Consider the following 8,686-nt stretch of genomic DNA (forward strand, 5'->3'; position numbering starts at 1 on the left):
GGCGAGGTCGAGCAAGAGCACTGCCCCGGCCGAGTCGAGTCGGGCGAGTGCCAGCGAGCGTGAGCAGGAGCGATCCAGAGCCGAGAGCCGAGCCCCGACCTACGCCACGCGCGCGTATTTATACCGTCACACGCAGGGTGACGTCACGACCCGCGCACTTTCACAGTATCCGAAGGTCCGCGGTAAAACATATACAAATAACACACCTGACCTGACCAAACATATACCTATAACTACATGTGTGGCCGAAAGAATCCTTTCTTATTCGTGAACTGAATCATATGCGAAACAAGTGCTAGTAACTCACGAAGCGATAAAACGACAGCGCTACATACAGAACACCAGATATGATAAAGGTCACACTTGATATACCTAAGATCACAATTTTGTTAGCAGTTACAATCATCACAATAAACAATGCGACCCGGTACACCATCATTGTTTATTGTACCAGAAGGCCCGTATCGTTTATCGTAATGGTACATTGCCATTTTTAAACGTACATAATACAACCGCCAAATAATGCATTTCGCATCATGTTTTCTGCTTTGGGATAAAACCGTGAAACCATCGTAAGATGCTGAACATTCCTTGACACACAGGCCCTCGCCTATTTCACTCTGAAGTACTGTACAACCTGCAGTCTGTGGATGTCGGTCCTGCAATAGGTTATTACGCACGTATCTATCGTTGAATACATCGTAATCCATTATCAACAGACAATAAATAATATGATCCGTATTCCAGGCAAAAGAATAAGAACTGTTGCAATCCAATGCAGTGCTTACGACATAAATACAATAAACTACATATTTTAAACGTCGAAGAAACGCGCGCGTCACGCGGCGCCAATCATATGTTATACAGTGCTACAAAGATATAAACCTGTTCCGATCCAAGGCCGTGCAATTAATACAATCAACTGCATAATGTTCATGTGGAAGAGAGCGCGCACGCCGCGCGGCACAGCTGTAGGTGCGACGTGGGCTGTGTCGTCCCACGCTGACCCGGTTTCGCCACCGCTCTGTCCCGAGGGTCGGGCACTGCTTGTGCGTAGATTTCCACACCTTGCCGCCTCGCCGGTGCGTGCGGGTGGGGAGGTTTCATCACGGCGCCGGCCTCGGCCAAGGCCAGCTGGAGTTGGTCCTCGCTGCCGCTGCGTGGTGTTACGAGCCTTGTGCCACCATGGCGGCGACACAGGCCGCGTTCAGCTCGATCATGCACCTCGGCAGCGCGGGTCGCACCTCACGGCGACCGTGATTTTCTCACATTCCTCCCTTTTTTATAGAGGCACAATAGCTCCAACCTTTGGGGCTTAACGTCCTGAAACAGCTAAAAGTGATACACATGCACACACAAGAATCAACCATTACCTAATATCATTAACCAGCGAAGATCACTTGAACTTCACTCACTACTTGGTTCTTTTGGGTCGTTGGGTTCTGTCCTCGTTCCCTGGCATGTATTCCCTTGACTTTTTACTATTCACCACAATAGTAAAATAAATCCATCAACCTACGAGTAGGACCTTGCCAGCGAACGGCTGAAAGTCCTTGTTTGGCCGATATGGAGCATCATTCCGCCGAGGTATCCTGGACCGTGGTTTTGGCCAAGATTATCTGTAGCAAAAGATTCAGGGTCATTCAGGGTCATGCGGATAGGTGTAATACGATCGGATAATCGGAGATATGACACGGGCGGTTGTAACACTGGTCATTTACGGCTGCTATGTTATGTACTGCCACAAACAACTCATTGCTGGGTAACACAGAAGCAGAGTGACCTGGTGTAGCACAGCGATAGTTCTCCTTATGAACCTCGGAATTGATAGAAAACTGATATCTGCAAATAGCAAGTGGCAAGCTGATCGTTCGTCAAGCTGGAACGGGCACGATCTCTCTCTCCCGGTCTGTCCGGTGTGAGGAGGGTCAAAGGTTTCGGAGTGGCTTTGGCATTGAAAACACACAGTGAGCCCCAGCAACACGACGGTGTCCGATCTCTCCCTAGTCACAACTCGGCTCAGTTTGACGGTCGACGGCCACACAAGAATCCGGCATGGAGCACTTGTGCACGATCGACAGGTCAGCGTAGCCTTCTCTCACCGCGGTGTGCCCTGCGTTTCGGTTTGCCAACACACGCATCCAAGTACTCTACCTTGGCGTACGGGTGTGGGACCGATAACTTTGTTGCACCTTTACGAAGCCAACACAAGCGTCCGAGTATTGCACCTCGAAACACTGGTGTGGGTTCGGATATTGGGCGCGTATGGGCGGCCACCGGCCAGTATATCTGGCATGTGCAGCGGTCTCGCTCGCCACTGCTGGTCGGTCACACCTAGTCGCATGGTAGCACATCTGTGGTTTTAACGCTTAATTACTCACCCCAAACACCAACTGTACCCTGGTCTCACGTGGACGTTTGGGTTCGAGATGAAGCGACCGCCTCAGCTGGGTCAATGATCAGAGGCCATGAAAGTGAGAGTGCAGGACTCAGGCCACCTGGTCGGGTGCCTGACGTCTCCGGCGCCAGACGCGACAAGCGGTCGCTGTTCACTGGGAGAAGTCTGCTGTAACAGGGCCAGATCATTCAATCTCCGGTGGAGCTTCCACAGTGCTCGCATCAGCATTAGGGTGGCAATATCCAAGAACAGCCGTACAATGAACCAGGTCATTTGCCCTTCTGGTTGATTAGACCAGAGATAAGGGTGAACGGTTAGCGCAGCGAAATGTTGCAACAGGATGTGACATATTCAGGAATCATAGGTATCATTTCACCAGAGGTAATGCTGCTCCAAAGGTTTTACGGAAAGCCGATGGAAAATAACTGACAATGGCTCACCTGATAAATTTATCCTTTAACACCTCATGCTAACTCACACAACCACATGCCAGAGAACTTGACAGGGTTCCCAGACCTTCCAGAACCTTATACCTTGTGACATAGGTACCGACAATTAATAGCATCCATACAGCACTAATCTAAGGGGAATAGCGATCGGACGCTCTCCTTGTCCTCTGGGGATCGTTGATGTCTCGGAGGCGTCCTCTGAGGACGAGTCGGGATCTGAGCGAACAGCTCGTCCCGCTGCACCTGTCCTCTGACGGGCTGTCTGCCCGATAGGCCATCCTGCTGGCCACGGGAATCGGACACATCCGATCCCAGTTCTCCACTCAGAGGAGGAACCATATTCCGGGCCCTAAGGCCCCCAGAACTCTGGTGACTCCACTGCCTGATCGAGAGTTGCGCTCGATCCTGGTTCCAACAGCGGAACGGCGAAGCGGTATCGTTAGCTCAGAAAATTCACCCTGCCCCAGGCTCTCTGTAGCCGGGCTTCTATACTATATCCTGCCTTTCATTGGCAGCGACTGGGATCTGCACAGATCTGAACTGCATCGCAGCCTTTCTCTGGCCATCCCGATACACATGGGAGACTGGGCGGGGTTTCAGTCGGTCACAGTGCACTTTTTTTTTTCGCGGTTTCTTTGAACCGGGCTTACGGACCCGCAGCTGTGTCCTTGTAATGGTAATCACTTACCACATAGCCGGGCTCATACTTTCTAGTTAATTTCGAGGCATTACCAGGATTGGTGACGGGTCGATAAAGGTAGACAAGGTCTCCCGACTCCCATCTTGTAGGATTTATCTCCGGCATGCCGGTTGAACACACGCTCGTTCGTGAGACTGAGAAGCTTTTTGATTGACGATTGTCTGAGCAATCGCATCAAACTGCCTCTCTCTCTCTCTCTCTCTCTCTCTCTCTCTCTCTCTCTCTCTCTCTCTCTCTCTCTCTCTCTCTCTCTCTCTCTCTCTCTCTCTCTCTCCCTGCCCCTCTTTCTCTCTCACTCACCTCTCTCACTCACTCTCACTCTCTCTCTCTCACTCTCACTCACACTCTCCCTCTCTTTCTACCTCTCTCTCTTTTTTTCACTCACTCTCACTCTCTCTCTCTCACTCTCTTACTCTCTCTCAGTTGCGTGACCTACCATCATCTAACTCCGCGGAGTTAGAAGAGAGTCACGCGCCCAGCGCCTGCTCGATAGTCAACCGGAGTTGCCTTCGAACATGAGGCGGGGCTCAACTAGTTGCTGGATTGACATCTTTTCGCACGCGTTTTTATCTATCAACGAATGTGAAGCGCCGCTGTCAATTGGAGCAGACACTTCGTGCGAATCCGTCGACAAACGCATCAATTGCAATGGGTGGTGGTGGCTGAAGGAAGGCCCTGCAAGTTTTTTGAACAGTGATTGGCTGGGTGTCCAGTCTGTTTGCATGCTGCGCAAACAATGTTTGTGCAGGCTGCTGTCGGATGGCCGTCTCCGCAGATAAAACACACTGGTCCTTTCTCGTAGTAGGGACCCGGCTGACCATTGTGAGAGTACTGCATTGGACAGTCTCTTTTGAAGTGTCCCACCTGTCCACACCGGTAGCATTCAGAGGACGACGTATTAGCCCGAGGCTGTCTGGCGTCCATCTGAGGCTGTCGGCCGCCCATTGACCTTTGCTTTGTTTTGCGAGAAGGTCGACGATTGGTGCGTTGCAACTGTCCTCGCCCAGAGAGGCCGGCATTGTGCTGAGCTGATTCTTCAGCATCGAACATAGCGTTGATGGTTGCCTTTTTAAAGTATCGAGCATTAACGTCCTCCAAATGAGCAGCCAGATCGACAGCTTCGTCAAAGTTTTCAATCTGACGCTCGACGAGTGAACGGCTCAACATCGGAGGTAGTCCCGTCACGAACTGTTCGAGAGTGATGCGGTTCATAATACCTCTTTGGACCTCTCGTGGCTCTGCGGTGCCCGTATCACGCACAAGTTCAGGGTACGCAAGACGAGCCAGTCTTTCCACCTCCTGAGCGAATTTCCGTACTGGAGTTTCGCGACCCATGCGGGCGGAGTGGAGCTGAGAGACGTGCTTACTAAGGTTGACCACGCCTCCATATTGTTTAAGTAGAGCCTGTTTAACCCTGGCCCAGTTGTACTGAGAGGGGCTAAAACGATTGCGAAGGCTCTCCAAGAAGCTCAATACTTGCGTCTCGACGCGCAGTGCCAACAGCGGCAGAATCGACTCATCGGGAGTTCCCGTGAGTTTCAGAAGTAAATCAACCTTTTGCACCCAGTCAGTAACGGCAGTACCGTTATATTCACCTTTGAAGACCGGGAGGTTGCGCAACACGAACGAATCGTATTGACCCGTGCCTCGATTAGAATCAAATAGTGCAATGTGCTCTTGACCGACTATCTCACCCCTCGCCACCTCATGTGACCGGGACTGACCTGTATTGGCGCCGAGTACCTCCAGACGAGGTCGTTGGTTGCCCGCCGTGCCGTACTGGCTGACCACATCATAATACTCCTCCTCTCCTCCGACGGCGGCAGGGTTCCCCGGAGTGGTGCCTGCTCCGTCCTCCGCCTTCGTGCCGGAGGTCCCCTGTGTTGGGTTTCCCATGAATCTAGAACATGAGAAGAGAAGGATCTGACGCAGATAATTGCCTGTAGCCTCTACCTTTCCCAATCAGAGCTACACCGGTTCAACGTCACTGGCGATGCCATTCTACAGGCCATCTGCGGGCCAGGCAGATGCGTGTAGTGCGTAGGCCCTCGGGGGATTCTGCCCGTACGCAAATCCGGTCGATAGAGAGGGGGGAAAGCCATCCCTGGTGCGCGCACACTCCAAATTAACCTCTCTACACCCGGCATCCCAGAGCACGCGAGCGGCTGGCAAATCTAACTAACTTATCTGAGTCAGCAAATATTATGATGCCTCACGGCTTTATATTCTTCAATGACCTTTAAGAATAATGTTGCCGGAATGGCATCTCAAAGCATCACGAGACATGTCAGACGATGTTACCATGAATTTTAATCACGAAAGAAATTGATCGGTCCGTCTCGGCCGGTCGGCTGCCCCGGTTTTCCTCACGCACCACGCAGCGATGTTGAAGATGAAAGTGAATACGCGGCTCAGCTCTCGCTTTCGGCTGGGGCGCCTGACCGTGAACCGATTCGACGGAAGCGATCGCTTCAGAACCAAAGCAGGTCAACATAACAACTGAAAGGAAACAAACCAAGAACACCTTCCGTCGCACGAAACCTGATATTAAATTTAGCCACCGTCGCACAAACCCTGCTATTAAATAGCCATCATTTGAATGAAATCCATTTGCTCACAATAATTGGTGCATCAAATAAGCATCGACGCAAATCGGCTTACCATTAAATTATGCACCAATGTGTAACTGAATGTAGACAAATTACGAGCAAAAAGAAAACATTGTTCCTTCTAATTGGAAGTAGAATAAACATTGGTTTAGGAACACAAAAATTATTTATAAAATAAATCAAAAATAAGCATTTATGAACCGACAATTCAAAATCAAATCGAATATAAAAATGTTCAATGTCAAATATCATCTGCCGTCTCAAATTCTAACTAAATTAGAACATCACACACCCCGTGTGCTGCCAAGCAGTTCATTCTCGGAATAAGAAACCAGCGACAGAAATATCCGATGTGCCAAGGAATTAGGAATATCCTGGGTTGCAACTGCAACCCAGCACAACCGATCGTGAAAGTGATCAGTACAGTAAAAAGAACCAAAAGACAAATCAATCTCATCAAGAGATTGATCAGGAGCCTGAGTGCCTGAGATTTGAAATCGGGTGTCATTGTGCCTGTATCAAGAGTCAAGACAATCACTAATGCAAAGAAACTGATTAAACCTGTCCCTAGTCCCTTGATCGATCAGATTCAAGTCATCCCGGACGAGCCCCCAGTGTGAATTTTTATTGTTTTACTTTGCCAGCTTGGCTTCACGCGTGAAGTGTCTGCTGAGCAGGTCGTTTGTCTAGGAGTATGAAAGTTTATTTTTAGCACCACCTCTTCAAGAAGTCGTCTCTTTCAGACGTAAACGTTACAAACTACAAAGAATTTGCTTTGCCTTGGAACAGGTATATTACATTACAGGCTATTATAGACATGAGATTAGTAACTGTGCAAAAGCACAGTTACTAGGCAATAGGCAGACAGGCGCAATGTTACCCGCTACACGCGCAGTGACGAAAACACTACTGCGTCACTCGGGCACAACAGGTCCTGACTGGACCGGTGTCCCACCGGTACTCACATCGCAGCGTGGCGAGGTCGAGCAAGAGCACTGCCCCGGCCGAGTCGAGTCGGGCGAGTGCCAGCGAGCGTGAGCAGGAGCGATCCAGAGCCGAGAGCCGAGCCCCGACCTACGCCACGCGCGCGTATTTATACCGTCACACGCAGGGTGACGTCACGACCCGCGCACTTTCACAGTATCCGAAGGTCCGCGGTAAAACATATACAAATAACACACCTGACCTGACCAAACATATACCTATAACTACATGTGTGGCCGAAAGAATCCTTTCTTATTCGTGAACTGAATCATATGCGAAACAAGTGCTAGTAACTCACGAAGCGATAAAACGACAGCGCTACATACAGAACACCAGATATGATAAAGGTCACACTTGATATACCTAAGATCACAATTTTGTTAGCAGTTACAATCATCACAATAAACAATGCGACCCGGTACACCATCATTGTTTATTGTACCAGAAGGCCCGTATCGTTTATCGTAATGGTACATTGCCATTTTTAAACGTACATAATACAACCGCCAAATAATGCATTTCGCATCATGTTTTCTGCTTTGGGATAAAACCGTGAAACCATCGTAAGATGCTGAACATTCCTTGACACACAGGCCCTCGCCTATTTCACTCTGAAGTACTGTACAACCTGCAGTCTGTGGATGTCGGTCCTGCAATAGGTTATTACGCACGTATCTATCGTTGAATACATCGTAATCCATTATCAACAGACAATAAATAATATGATCCGTATTCCAGGCAAAAGAATAAGAACTGTTGCAATCCAATGCAGTGCTTACGACATAAATACAATAAACTACATATTTTAAACGTCGAAGAAACGCGCGCGTCACGCGGCGCCAATCATATGTTATACAGTGCTACAAAGATATAAACCTGTTCCGATCCAAGGCCGTGCAATTAATACAATCAACTGCATAATGTTCATGTGGAAGAGAGCGCGCACGCCGCGCGGCACAGCTGTAGGTGCGACGTGGGCTGTGTCGTCCCACGCTGACCCGGTTTCGCCACCGCTCTGTCCCGAGGGTCGGGCACTGCTTGTGCGTAGATTTCCACACCTTGCCGCCTCGCCGGTGCGTGCGGGTGGGGAGGTTTCATCACGGCGCCGGCCTCGGCCAAGGCCAGCTGGAGTTGGTCCTCGCTGCCGCTGCGTGGTGTTACGAGCCTTGTGCCACCATGGCGGCGACACAGGCCGCGTTCAGCTCGATCATGCACCTCGGCAGCGCGGGTCGCACCTCACGGCGACCGTGATTTTCTCACAGGAGCGAGGAAGGCTCTCACATTAGCCGTGGCCTAGAGAAGGAGCAGAACCCCTGTAGTAGGGAATTGAGCAGCTTCACCATGAGAATCACAGCCTTTAAGAGGAACAATTATTTAAAAAGTACAATGGGTGCAAAGTTTTATGTTAAACATAAAAGAAGAAAATGAAGTAATTCGCCGAGAGGAATATGACGTCATTGGACTTTTCAGTGGCTGTTTTACAAATAGTAAGGCTAGGTTTCTAGGGCCTTGGGTGATGGCTCGGTTGATACATTTATGGCGCTCT

The 8,686-nt window shown here is 49.9% G+C and overlaps 1 long non-coding RNA gene across 1 annotated transcript; it reads right to left on the minus strand.

Moving 5' to 3' along the window:
- Positions 1 to 556: 556 nt before the first annotated feature.
- Positions 557 to 6,210, minus strand: LOC122365876. The gene is made up of 2 exons (XR_006253807.1): positions 5,272 to 6,210; positions 557 to 1,323 (listed from the first exon to the last, which is right to left on the minus strand). It is a non-coding gene; the product is annotated as an uncharacterized LOC122365876 (long non-coding RNA).
- Between the last annotated feature and the right edge of the window lie 2,476 nt (positions 6,211 to 8,686).

This window comes from Amphibalanus amphitrite, unplaced genomic scaffold (genome assembly GCF_019059575.1).
Source record: "Amphibalanus amphitrite isolate SeventyFive unplaced genomic scaffold, NRLGWU_Aamphi_draft 000769F_arrow, whole genome shotgun sequence".
NCBI lineage: Eukaryota > Metazoa > Arthropoda > Thecostraca > Balanomorpha > Balanidae > Amphibalanus > Amphibalanus amphitrite.